The sequence below is a fragment of the Cibotium barometz genome, chromosome 41 (genome assembly GCF_041138505.1).
Source record: "Cibotium barometz isolate CiBa-2024 chromosome 41, ASM4113850v1, whole genome shotgun sequence".
NCBI classification, from domain to species: domain Eukaryota; kingdom Viridiplantae; phylum Streptophyta; class Polypodiopsida; order Cyatheales; family Cibotiaceae; genus Cibotium; species Cibotium barometz.
The window spans coordinates 45963534-45976988 of NC_141086.1; positions in this window are offsets into that span (position 1 = coordinate 45963534).

The window sequence follows — 13455 nt, forward strand, 5'->3', positions numbered from 1 at the left end:
AGAGTCTCGAATGAGGGCTTTAACCATCGATGAATGCTGCCCACTTTTGTTCTTGTGAGCTGCCCAAAGTTTGGCAAACGCTACACCCTGTTTCTACACTAGCATTAGCGTAAGCTCCTCTGCTATCCATAGTTATATTCCTTGGAGTGTCTTTGCCTAGTTAAGAACAGCAGCATTGCTGGTTTTATAGTTCTGTTAGTGATGAGAGAATGAGAGAGAGAGAGAGAGAGAGAGAGAGAGAGAAAAGAAGAAGAAGAAGAAGAAGAAGAAGAAGCTCTTTTAACGTCGTAGGAACAATCCCAAGAGACCAAATATGATCTATCTGACTGACGAGAGAGAGAGAGAGAGAGAGAGAGAGAGAGAGAGAGAGAGAGCATGGGCTGACCACTAGTGAAGATTATATTACCATAGTTCTTATGTACAAATAAATATTAATATAGCTATAAATCACTAAAATTAATAGTTTTACTAATCACTACATACAGTTTATAAGTTAAGTTATAAACACTTTGTTGAATTTAATGATTCTAGGGTACTTAAATATGTTGATTACTACTCTTAGGGGGGTTTAAAAAGTGAAAATGAACTATCTTCTTATGGGACACACTTATTATCATATGGATCACCTCTTCAATATGTTTTCAAAGAAACTTTGTTACCTTTACTTTGATTGTAATGATGGCTCTCATGGAGATGACTCACACACCAACACCCTTTGTCAAATTGTATGCATATGGGACCAAGGCACTAAGAGTGAAATGCTTGAAGCAACTCAAAGGCTTGAGTTTTTAACATGTTTTCTTGATAAAGAAGAATAATGATAATGGTGTAGTGTTTCTATATGGTAAGCAAATGTTATATTGTGATAAAGAAGAATAGTGATAATGGTGTAGTATTTCTATATGGTAATAAGCAAATGTTATCGAGTGGCTACAATCAAGTGGTCTATAGTTTTTAAATAGACGGTCTGCAATTTGTATATGGTCTACATTCTACCAATTGAATGCATGAACGAGCTCGAAGACGCTACAGAGTTAGGCAGAGAAATTGATTCCAAAAAGGTGCATATAAGAGAGAAAAATGTTACTTGACAAAGAAAAGCAATATGCAAGACAATGAGATGTGAGATAGTGGTGGGAAGAGTTCTTTGATGACCAAGCGTGAATTCTTCTTGTTCAATTGTCATGGAGAAGATTATGATCAATTGTCATAGAGAAGATTGGAATCTTGTAAATCCTTTTATGTGACATATGTTGCACTCAAATAGGCAACATTCGAGAGGAGATTGAGGACATCCTTCATGCCAACTAGAAGATATAGCTAGGGTCTAGAAGATCCAAATCAAGAAGAGAATCACTCTTAGAAATTTGAAGTGGGGATCCGCAACACATCAAAAAGGGCACTCTTATGGTGGACCATGGCAAAGGAGGTTCATAGGATGGAAACAGAAGAACAATCTTGTCTATGACAATTCATTGGTATAGAACAAAACATGGGCATATCATCAAGGAAAATTACAACTCGAAAATGTGGAGTCTCATGCAAGGAAGAGGTTAAAAAAAAGGGAAAACAAGAGCAACAAGAGTACCCTAAGCATAAATACCTTGGAAACTTGATGAGGTGGCTATACTTATTAATGACTTTACCGTTACAAACTTTAAGACAAGATATATGAAAAAGTAAACTGTAGCTTCTTCTTTTATAATTGTAGGAAGAAGAATTCTTAGGTTGATGCTTTATCCACATCATCTGGCAATACAATTGATGCAAATTGGGTGTAGGCTCACTATCCAATGATTGGTCGGCCTAGTGTGAAAACGTTTAGATAGCTGACTGGTCATCTTCTATTCTGCCCACCTCGGTCGTTGTGATGTCCACACCGGTATTGTGACTCTTTTGATCATGGTGTTTGCATCTTTCTTTAGCAAGGGCAATGAAGCTTATTCAAAGGAATTGCCTGTTTTAAGCGCCTTCTTGGTTCAAGTCTTTCTTCAGAATGTCTTCTCCCTTGTAGCTGGTCTCTGAGTAATTCTTATGTGAGATGGAACCCACATCCACCTAGGCAAACAATCTCATTATATCTGCAACGAATGAATCAACTGCCTCCTCAGCTATGGCTTAGGTGGTCCACACTTGAAACTTGTCTGCTGCTTGGCATGGTGATGAACTCGAATGTGCAGAATGTGAATAGGACATCAAGTAGAGAGTAGAATCCTGTAGAGTATAGCATAAACACGAATGCACACAGAAGAATGTGAAGATGAGAATGAATGATATGTAAAACTAATAATCTGATTAGGGAGGATTGTAACATAACTAATCTAAAACTACTAATGATTAATCTGATTAGGGAGGATTGTAACTAACTAATCTGATTAGGGAGGATTGTAACATAACTAATCTAAAACTACTAATGATTAAACTTAGTCGGCTTTAATTGCTAATAATACTATCTACATGTTTTCAAGCTTTTTAAGAGTTTAAATGTCAATGATGATAGGGCCAGGCTTTAGTTTTTGAAGTAGTTATAAATTCCTAGAATCAAAGTGATATAGCCAAGTGGTGCCATTGTAAACTTGGTCCATGGAACATTGAGATTGGGATTTCTTGGCCCCATTTTGTCTTTATAATCAAAACCAAATTCCCATGTGAAAGTCTTTGAGCTTGATGTGGCTATTGTATGAAAGTCTTTCTGTCGCCTGGTTATAAATTGCTTTCTGAGACCAAATCCCTAGGGTCTATCCTAAACGGTTCAATTGTTCTAACCTTTTCCATAAGATTCGTACTTCTCCAAGATCATGATTGGCCACTATCCTTAGACTAAGAACTTGGAATTCTACAGGTACTACCACTTCCAGTTAACCGAAATGGAGTCTAACTAGTTGTACTATCATAAAAGATGTGCAATATGCATATACCCATATGTGGTAGGAAGTTTCCAATCCCAAATGTGAGGTTCCTCCTAGATGATCTTAGTTAAGATCCTCTTGGGTGTTGTGTTAGTGCTCTCTGCTTGCCCATTTTATCGAGGATCGATCCCAATTGTGAGGTTCCTCCTAGAAGATCTTAGTTAAGATCCTCTTGAGTGTCTTGTTAGTGCTCTTTGCTTGCCCATTGCATCAAGGATGATAACCCTTGGTTTTTTTTTGAACAATCGAGGATTCTGCTCTACCGGCTTTTTTAAAAGTTTATTTAGAAAGTGTGTTCCTTGATCAGACAGAATCTCAATAATAAGGCATCCAAATCGGGTAATTAATAACTTGTAAAGAACAAGGTATACTATGGGCTGAGTTATCCCCGGTAATTTTTTAGCTTCTATCCACTTGGTTACATATAGCTTCTACCCACTTGGTCAGATAGTCAATTGTTACCACATGTTACTATTCTTCTAGGGGTAATCTTTTTGAATGGACCTATGAAATACAACACCGACTTCATAAAAGCTTAAGTTAGAAATTGTTCCTTGCATTATATCAACTATGAACTAACTGCCATCTACTTCTAAATGTGCTTCTCTGAAAACCTCCAAGAATCTTCATGTATCGTCAGGCACCATAGTCCCACTTGGAAATTGCTCCTTCTCTGAAAACCTCCAAGAATCTTCATGTATCGTCAGGCACCATAGTCCCACTTGGAAATTGCTCCTTACATTATATCAGCTATGAACTGACCACCATTTAGATTCTTTGGTACTTCTCATGCGAGCAGATGAGAATCTAGAAAGTACTCAAGAATTCATGTTACTACAGTACTCGGGGTTTCTTCAGAGCAAAAGATGTAGCCAGCTCTAAAGTGAGTGTTGCTGGTTTTGTGGATAATCTTAAAATTAGATTCTTGGAGCACTAACATCGATCTCATTAATTAGCCTTGAATCACTACTTTGTTTGTTTAATGAGATGCAGTAGAGTCTGATGATCCACATAGAAATGATGGAAGAAGTTACCCTAAACTTTTGAACACCATTCCTAGTGCTTCCCTTTCAATCTTTCAGTTGTAGTATAGAACTAATCATTTTTAACTTGTAAAATAGACCAAAAAATCTACTACTCCATCAAGTTGTACAAGTGTTGATCACTCTGTAGGCTAACATGGTTTCACTTGTTCGACCTATTGTAAGGTGCTTTGCCATCTTATCCGCTCGAACATGCACTTATTGTTTGTAAGGATGACGTTGGAACATATAAAGCAACCTTACCTTATGCTTAATATCAAATAGGGAAAGTCTATGAACTCCATAAATATACTTGCTTATTAAGACTAGTAATAGAGGTCGGGCCATTTGTAAGATTTGTCAGCCTAGTGTGAAAACTAGTCACTTGTATATAAGTCATTTTTGACAATAAGTAACAAGCATGCCTTTGGAATAGAATACTTGTGAGCTCTTCTCTTCTCTTCTCTTGGATTGCCTGTATGCTTGTATACTTGTGAGCTCTTCTCTTCTCTTCTCTTGGCTTGCTTGTATGCTTCTGGATTTGTGCATGCTAGATGGATTCTTGCTTGAATAGGTTTGCTCGTAGGATTCCCTCTTGCATTTGTTGGTTTAAAAAGGAGGATTAGAGGAGGCTCAAGCTAGATCAAATGAGATAATCACTATCATTAGAGCATAATTAGTGATCTAGAGAGATTAAAGTTAATGACACACTAATCAAGCATAATAATATAGAAGAGTAATGATTAGAGTTAATGACACACTAATGGGTGAAACCAAGTAATGGTGTCAAAAAAAGCAGTGTCCGCCAAACAAGGGTGATTGAGGGTGCATAAAGCATTGGCATTTTTAGAGCGTTAGAGATAAAATCGATTTTTAAATGAAAGGTAAAGCTTCAATTTTAAATAAACCTTTGGGGTCTTGGGTCGTTACACTCCCCCCACCTCTCTTTGTTTGCAACCGTCTGCTGGCTGCTCTGCGGATCCCTTCTCTCTCTCTTTCTCCCCCCCCCCCCCCACACACACAGAGTTGCAAATTGAAAGCTTCAATTTTAAATACACCTTTGGGGACATGGGTCGTTACTACACTCCCCCACCTCTTTGCCGTAATCGTCGTGGACCCCTTCTCTCTTTCTCTCTCTCTCTCTCTCTCTCTCTCTCTCTCTCTCACACACACACACACACACACACACACATGCAACATATAGACATTCTAGTATTAGGAGAGGAAGATGTTGAGAGAGTTTATCTCTCCATGGGTTTAGGGATACAAGCTATAGAGGAGCTTGAAGTTGGAGTGGGTATTAACACCTTACATTAGGTTTTCAAGGTTTGGAAGGGGTACATATTATCCTAATTCTGATTAAGCTAGGTGTAGCATGCATATGGCGAGGAGGGTTGGCATTGCTAGCTCACCTCAAAGGGAGGTCATAAGGGCATGGGAACTAGGTAGGAGAAGGGAACAAAGGGAGAAGAGGAAAAGGGAACTTCAGATGGATCCTGAATCCAACAAGAGTACTAAGAAGCCAAAACTTGTCGACAAGATTGTTTGTAGCTTAGTAATAGACTTGAAGAGTTTGGGAAGAAGACAAGGTTTGAGATTATGCAACAAGTGTTTTGTGACGCGCGCATTTCAAGATTTGTGGAGGAGCAGCATACAAGAAGGGAGAAATTACTTATGGCACTGAAGGAATCCAAAATCTGGCGATGAACTATTTGTCAAGAGAAACACACTAATTTTTTTAGTTAGTGCATTGTCATCAAGGGATGACCTTACCATCACTCATGCATCTAGATTATTAGACTTATATTTTCAAACCCTTTACAAAGCCCAAAATAGACTATTATGTGATGGTGTGAGTGACTTGCAGTTGTACAAGCCATGTCCAAATTCAAGTAAGTTGGATTGTATAAAGGATTCTGTGGTTGGCTTTTGGATATACCAAACTTGCGTGTCACCAAATAAGAAAGACATTTGCCACAAACGAATTAGAAGAATTGTATATGTTAAGCACCCTATCCATTTTCTTGATGACTCACATGTAAGATTTAAGGTAATCAACATAATTACCGGCATATGTTTTACTACATGAGTGGCTTCTTACTACACTTTCATTAGCGCATAGCTGCATGTATTTATACACCAATTAATGTGCTTTATCTATGCTCATAAGTAGAGAATAGATACTCTCTACCACATAAAACATGCTTTATAACAAATAAAAAATGTTGTATATTCTATGGAATGAGCTATAGAGTCTATAAAACATAGAAGAAGCACATCCAAGTATAACCTCTCAACACTTGTAGTACATCCTTTGTGCTTCAAATCATTCAAAGTCTGCTTGAAAGCATAAATGTAGCACATGAGCCCTTCCATATTGCTTGAAAGCATGTATATTCTGCTTGAAAACACAATGAATGTACATAAGGATCCTTCTTTGTGCTTGAAAGATCACCCTTTTTCTTTTAAGCATAACCCAAACACATAATAAGCTACTAGTGTGCTTGAAAGTACATTTAAGAAGCTTTAAAACATAATTTGTGTGCTTGAAAGCACATGCTATAACCTGTAAAGCACAAAGTAAACACATGCAAAGCACATGCTATAACCCAAACACATAATAAGCTGTTAGTGTGCTTGAAAGCACATTTAAGAGGCTTTAAACCATAATCTATGTGCTTGAAAGCATATGCTATAACCTACAAAGCATAAGGCAAACACATGCAAAGCACATGCTATAACTTGCAAAGCACAAAGCAAACACATGATGCTTACTCTCTACATTTTATATGCTAGAAATCACAATATGTATACTTATAATCACATATTGTGTGCCTGAAATCACACAGATAGTATCAGTTTATGCTTAAAAGCACCATGTGGTATGCTACAAAGCATACTATCATGTGAGTTGAACCATATTCTTGCCATATTGTCATGTGGTTTCCACCATACCTAGATGGTGGATGTATTTTTGTGTTCTTCTTGGCATGCAAGCTAGTGGCTCTTTCATGACACATGTATTATTGGGTGTTTAAAGAAGTACATTATGTCGTGCTAATGTTTTCTTTGTGAGATATAAGGTTGTAATTTGCTGATAATTGCTTGTTTTCACACATTGCCTTTGGCTTTGTTTGAATATGCAGGCATATTTTTTCTTGAGGTTCAAAAAGGTAAATTCTAATGTAGATATTGGACAACAGAGTTTTGAGAAGCTAAATCCATTCTTTGCTTTTTCAAGTTGAAAGATAGAAACACTTGTTGGGGGCTAATGCAACACATGTAGATGATCTACTACAAGGATGCCTTGAATCGGGTATAATCTTTTGCGTTTGAACTTCATGGATCATCATGCAACTGTACATGTGGCTTATGTATATCTAATGTGGAGATAGAAAACTGTGGGGCTTGTAAGCATGTCTTCACAGGTGTGACAACATTGTGGGAATCTTGTGTTTGTCCCAAAGAAGAGAATTCAAAGTATCATCGACTGAAATGCCTTATGGGTGAATGTACGGCATGTGGGCCAAACATGAAACTTCTTGTGTGCCCTCTTGAAGCAACAAGGACACAAAGAGTCATCCATGTTGAAGTGTTTAAGGATATTGTTGTGACCATTTAAAAAAGGGGACATCATACCTAAAAGACAAGAATAGTGTGGTGAAAGATGGGACCAACAAAGAGGGTAATGGTGATCTCGTTTGGTAGTAGCAAGAAGGGAAAGGATAGTAGCAGCCACAAGGGAAAGGAAAGCACGAACAAGTAGGGAGAGGGTGGCTGCAAAGAATCACAAGACAACAGCAACAAGAAGGAAAAAGAGGTTTGCAATGAATAGGAGAAGGACTCAAAGTGGAAGGCTTTATCTCACAAAGAGGTATCAATAGGATGAGCTTTTGAAGATGCTAAAGAACCACACTACATAGTTTATCAAGCACAATTTTATATACAGATGGCAAGCAGATCAATTCAAAGAATGCTTGAAGAATTTCCTAGAAGATATTATTGTGTCTGTATATTGGATCTTGTTGAAAACTACACATTTAAAGAGCAAAATGAGATCCAATCGATGCATTGGTATAATGACCAATGTACCACATCACTTAAAACCACCGTGCAACCAAAGTCACTATTGAAGGCTAGAGTGGAGACGAGGATGTAGAGGAAACCTTGATGAAAGAGATGCACTTTTACATTTTAGATGTTAAAAATCATGACACACTCTTTGTGCAACATTGTTTTTTGTTGCATGAAAAGTGGTTGTAAGAACAAGGCTTGACATTCAATAAGAATTGGGTGTGGTCAGATGGGTGTGTAGCATATTTCAAGGTAAAGAGGCCATCTTATTTTATTGCAAGGTACTATGGTCTCACTAATGTAGAGATGACTTGGAACTACTTTGGCTTTAGTCATGGAAAAGGTGAACATGATGGCGCAGGGGTGGTTGTGAAAAGGACCCTTATACACGAGCAACTTACAAAAAATGGGGCGAGGTTGAAAAATGCAGATTATGTAGTGGGATTTCTCAAAGGATAAACTTAGTGGCATAACACTCACAAATAGCCTGCAAAAGAAGGAAGTTTTAGGATTCTTTTGGAGTTGTGCAACAATTCAAGGCTCTAGATCATATATATAGTTAAGTGTAAATTATTATGTAGAAGTGCTACATGTGAAGCCACAAGAGGTCAAGTTTCTGTAGTAATTAGTTAGATTTATTACTTTATAGTACTATTTACTTTAATAAATGGGTAGGATGTACCTATATGACCTCCATAAAATGGGTAGGATATCCTTCATATTGCTTCTGTCCAATCCTCTTTTTGCAAATGTCTTTCTTTGATGGAGATTAGCTTGTCATGTTTATCCAAAAATCTACAACACACTGGACAACCTCAGGATTCAAGCCACCATTCATGGGCCTTCAACCACCAATAACCCATTTGAAATCTGGATCCTTTATGCTGGCACGATCTTTCTTTGAATTCCTTGGTGGATGAATGCGAAGAGCTTTTGCAACTTTGTTGTCACTAATTGGTAATGTGTTACTGCTATTGATAATCATGTGCAATGTAGATTTCTTTGATGCTCCCAACTTATTAGCACTGTGCGCTCCTTTTACATGAGCCAGAGACCTCTTCAAGTTCTCCCCATACATCCGCAACCTCTTTAATTTCTAGGTAGTGCAACATCCAACCCAAAATGTTAGCGTTTGTGCTTAAGTCAAGGTCACTTGTCTCTTTGTTAAATGGTCACACCATTAACAAAGCCAAGAATCATAATTTCTTTATAGAACAAGCTGACGGTTGTATAGAGTAAGATTCCTCTTTTCCTACCTCAACTGCACTATCACATTGTGGGAAGGAACAATTACTGATGTCTTCATACTCCATTATGATTGAATTGGAGGAATACATCTTGTGCAAAGAAATCAATATTTGATATCGAGGGGTTCACTATATGTAAACCCTCAGTATCACATGCATTCAAGGCCTACTTTAAAAACCCCTTATCTGTTAATTTTTCATGAATAGAACACACCACCTCCTTTAAATGGTACCCTTCTATACGTAAAAAAATGTGTTTAAAAAATATTTTAAAAATCCCTTCTGTTTGAACCCACGTGCTATGCTTACATATTTATGAGTGACCCCCCCTCCGAGTATGTGGAGGGGAAGCCAGTTCCTCCACACTCCACCGATCGCTCTGACCGCCATCACGATGCCCTCTGGATGACTCTGATCGCCGTCATCGTTGGTGTGCTCTGACCACTCCGACCGCCAGTGCCCTCCGATGACTCCAACCACCGTCGCTAGTGTCCTCTGACCGCTCCGACCGCCAGTGCTCTTCGACCCCTCTGACCACTGGTCCCCTTCGACATCTCATACGTGCATGGACAACTCCGATGGAACTCATGGAGGGAACACCCCTCTCCCTTTCCCGCAAGGCGGGGAGAGATCCTCTTCGAGATCCTGAGCACCATCTTCCTTTCCCCTCTCCCTTTGCCAAGGCAAGGAGAGATCCTCTTGAGTACCACCCAAGGAGGAGGACACCCAAGGAGGAGTTAAGGGGAGCACTCTCTCGGTAGCATACAGACAGCCTGGGGGGACATACTCTCACAGAGGAGGACACTCTCTCGTGTATCACCTTGAGGTCTAGCACAATCCTTCTATTGGAGGGGAGTCTCCCTTGTATCATTCTTTGGGCTATTATGATTGTAGTGTTGCACTCTCTTGGTGTTTTATCTATCTCTTTGTGTGAGCGAGGTGAGTGAGGTGTGAGTGAGAGGCCTGTAGGGGTACTGCGGTGCTACTGGTGGTCGGTGAGCATGGTAGACAGTGTAGAGCATAGGTCTTGCATGTCTAGCCAGTGAGGTCGAATCATCCTTGGCGGGTATACTTCCCTGAGAGGATCCACGATCCCTTCTCCCCCAACCATAGTGTTTGTGTCGGTTGTGTTCGAGCTCCCTAGCAAAGGACCGGCGGAGTTATCCACAGCTTAGACAAAATTTGGCGATCACGATGGGACTCTCCTAGAGGTCAAGGATAGTCTCAAATTTTATTTATTTTTTCTTTTTTGGTGATTTTTGATCATGGTGAGAGGAGTGTTGTGCATGGTGAGAGGAGTGTTGTGCATGACCCCGAAGACTAGAGCTTCTGGAGGTGATTCACCCCTTCATTCTCCTCTTCGAACTAGTAGGGTTCTTCCTCGTTCCCTTTCTCTGCCCTCAACATCTTCCTCTTCTAACCCTATGGCAGCTCTAGGGCCACAACCATTGGCTACTATCCTTAACCACTTTTGCAAGTTAAGCTACCAACCTTCAAAGGTACCATCATTGAAGATGCGGAAGACCATGTGCGGTGGTTCCTCACTATTTGAGACTCAAGAGGTCTCAACCGAGATGATGCACGCTTGGTCTTGTTCCGACAATGCTGGAAGAAAGTGCCGACCGGTGGTCCCGGATTGGGCCACCCTCAGGCTACAGTTCTTGGCTACCTTTTGGCCAAGGAACTACTTCGACCTCATCACTCAAGAGCTAAACCAACTCTCCATGAAGGTGGGGGAGGCAGTGGCCCAACTTGTCACAAGAGCTAAAGTTTTGGTCGCTCGGCTACCCCAAGATCCTGGAAACTACATGCTACAATAGTGGGTGCTTTGAGCACTCCCTACTCAAATGGCGATGAAGATGAGAGAGACTTTTCCACCCCAAGGCACCCTGCAAGACTTCTAAGACAGAGCTACACAACTAGAGAATGCTCGCCTCATGGTGGAGCATAGTACCTCTTGGTCCCCACTTATCCCCGGCATGTCTTCGGCTCCTCCAATCGTTCCTCTAGCCCCGATGATAGCTTCTATATCCTCTTCCATGGACAAGCTAGCCAAGCTCAAGAAGGAGCTTCCCCTCTACCACCCCAAGCCACTTCATCTCAGCAGGGAGCTCAAGTAACCACGGTAGCATACACCAATACCCCTCATTCCAGAGCAACCCTAACATACAAACCCCTGCCTATGCAAATTCCTCATTCCAGAGCAACCCTAACATACAACCCCCTGCCTATGCAAATTCAATATCAACCTATCAACAATACCTCCCATCTGTGCCGGCCCCACAAACACCTCAAGTCTATCAAAACCCACCTCCGGTGGTCTATGGCGGCAACCCCTCTAATACCTTCGGCCTCTAACAACACGTATGGGGCTCGACCTAACCAAAGGTTCCCCAATCGCCGTCCTCCCAACAACCCCACCCGACCTCTTATATGCTACCGTTGTAGGGGGAGCGGCCACATGCAAGCTCAATGCACTATACCAGAGGGCTCACCCCCATGCCTCCATTGCCCGGAGAGCCGAGACCACTACACCTGGGATTGTCCTATAACCCCACTGGTTAACATGGTGGAAGCTATGGTGCCATCTCCCAAGGTTGACACTCCAATAGTGACAATGGTGCCACCTCCCACTACTGGCACTCAAATAGTGGCCGCTACACCAAAGACACCAACTCCTCTCCCTGATGGTGCAATCTACCCATCCATTGTGGACCAAGCTTATTAGAAGGTGGTGGAGGAATTCATTCAAACACCACCCATGGAGAAGGAAGCGGCACCTACCTTGGTCATTCTCCCAACCACCACACCTTCAAAGTCTACCCAACCCAAGGTTAGTAACTTAAGTTGGGAGGAAAAGTTGGCAGGAGTAAAGGTGGAAATCACCCTTCCTCAGTTATGTGATTTGAGCTAGGAAATAGGAGAGCAACTGTTAGGCTTGGTCCAGTATTGGATGGATCCAAAGGAAACTAGTAGGGGTAAAGCCACATCTAGTAGAGTAGTGGGCGACGGCCGAGGAGGCAGCAAGCAAGGGTATGCCTCACTGTCCCCAGGAGTGGCCGATCATCGAAGCCCAAGGGTGATAGTCTTCGTGGGAGGAACTCAAGTTACAGGAGCCATTGTGGATGGTGATTCTGGTCTTAACAACATGCCTGAAGCTACTAGGAAAGTCTTAGATCTCCGAATTATTGAGCCAGCTCCCTCACCATCCAAGTGGCAGACCAGAGAGAAGTGATGCTCGTGAGACTAGTCAGGCAAGTTCCGATCAGTTTTGAAAGATTAGTATGTGAAATGACTTTTGTGGTTATTAGACCTCCCACCAGCTCGAGGGGCCTACAACTTACTCATTGGAAGGCCTTGGTTGAGGGCAGCTCAAGTGATCCATGATTGGGGTCGGGACAACTTGCATATCCCTAACCTAGAGGGGACAGTGACCTTGCCCTTGGAAACAGGCCCCGATGAGAGTGCTCCGGCTGAGAGTGCTCCGGGCACTGCCCTACATGACATGATTCCCATTTGGGAGGAAGGATCCAATGACAAGGAAGAACATGAGGAATGGCAAGGATCACTAGTGAATGAGGCATGGGATCCATTCGGCTCAGAAGGAGAGGCAGCAAGACCTCTATGGAATTGGTTAAATTCCCATGAGGGGTTCCAGTGCAATAGGGTGGACATAATGGAGTTAGACCCAGACCCCATTCAAGGGGTGTCCCACGACTCCGCACCCCCGCCACTCTCTCTCACCCCCTGCTGGCGCCCTCACTCACTTCTCTCTCTTAAAAAAAACCACAAAAAATCCCAAAAAAACCCCACCTCGTCACCCCCCCATCTCTCGCTCTCTTCTCCTTCGCCCCCTCTGTGCCACACCCAAGGAAAAAAAAACCTACCTGTAGTCTTTTATATCAATAGATTGAAAGGGAAATTGGGAGGTGAGGATAACACAGTTCCTCCTCTCAAGAACTCGTTGAAGTCGAAGAATTATCCTATGTTCCACATGAACCTGATAAGGTACTTGAATTCAGGGAAAAGAAACTTTGTAGTTGACTAATCCTTGAGGTTAAAATTAGGTGGAAAGATAGGGAAATAGAGGATTCGACTTGGGAGTCGGTTAAGATTATTCAGTGCAGTTCTCCTTCTTTTCATTACAAGAGTGCAATGTTTTGAGAGAGGGAAAGTATGTTATATGCACATTATGTGTGCATG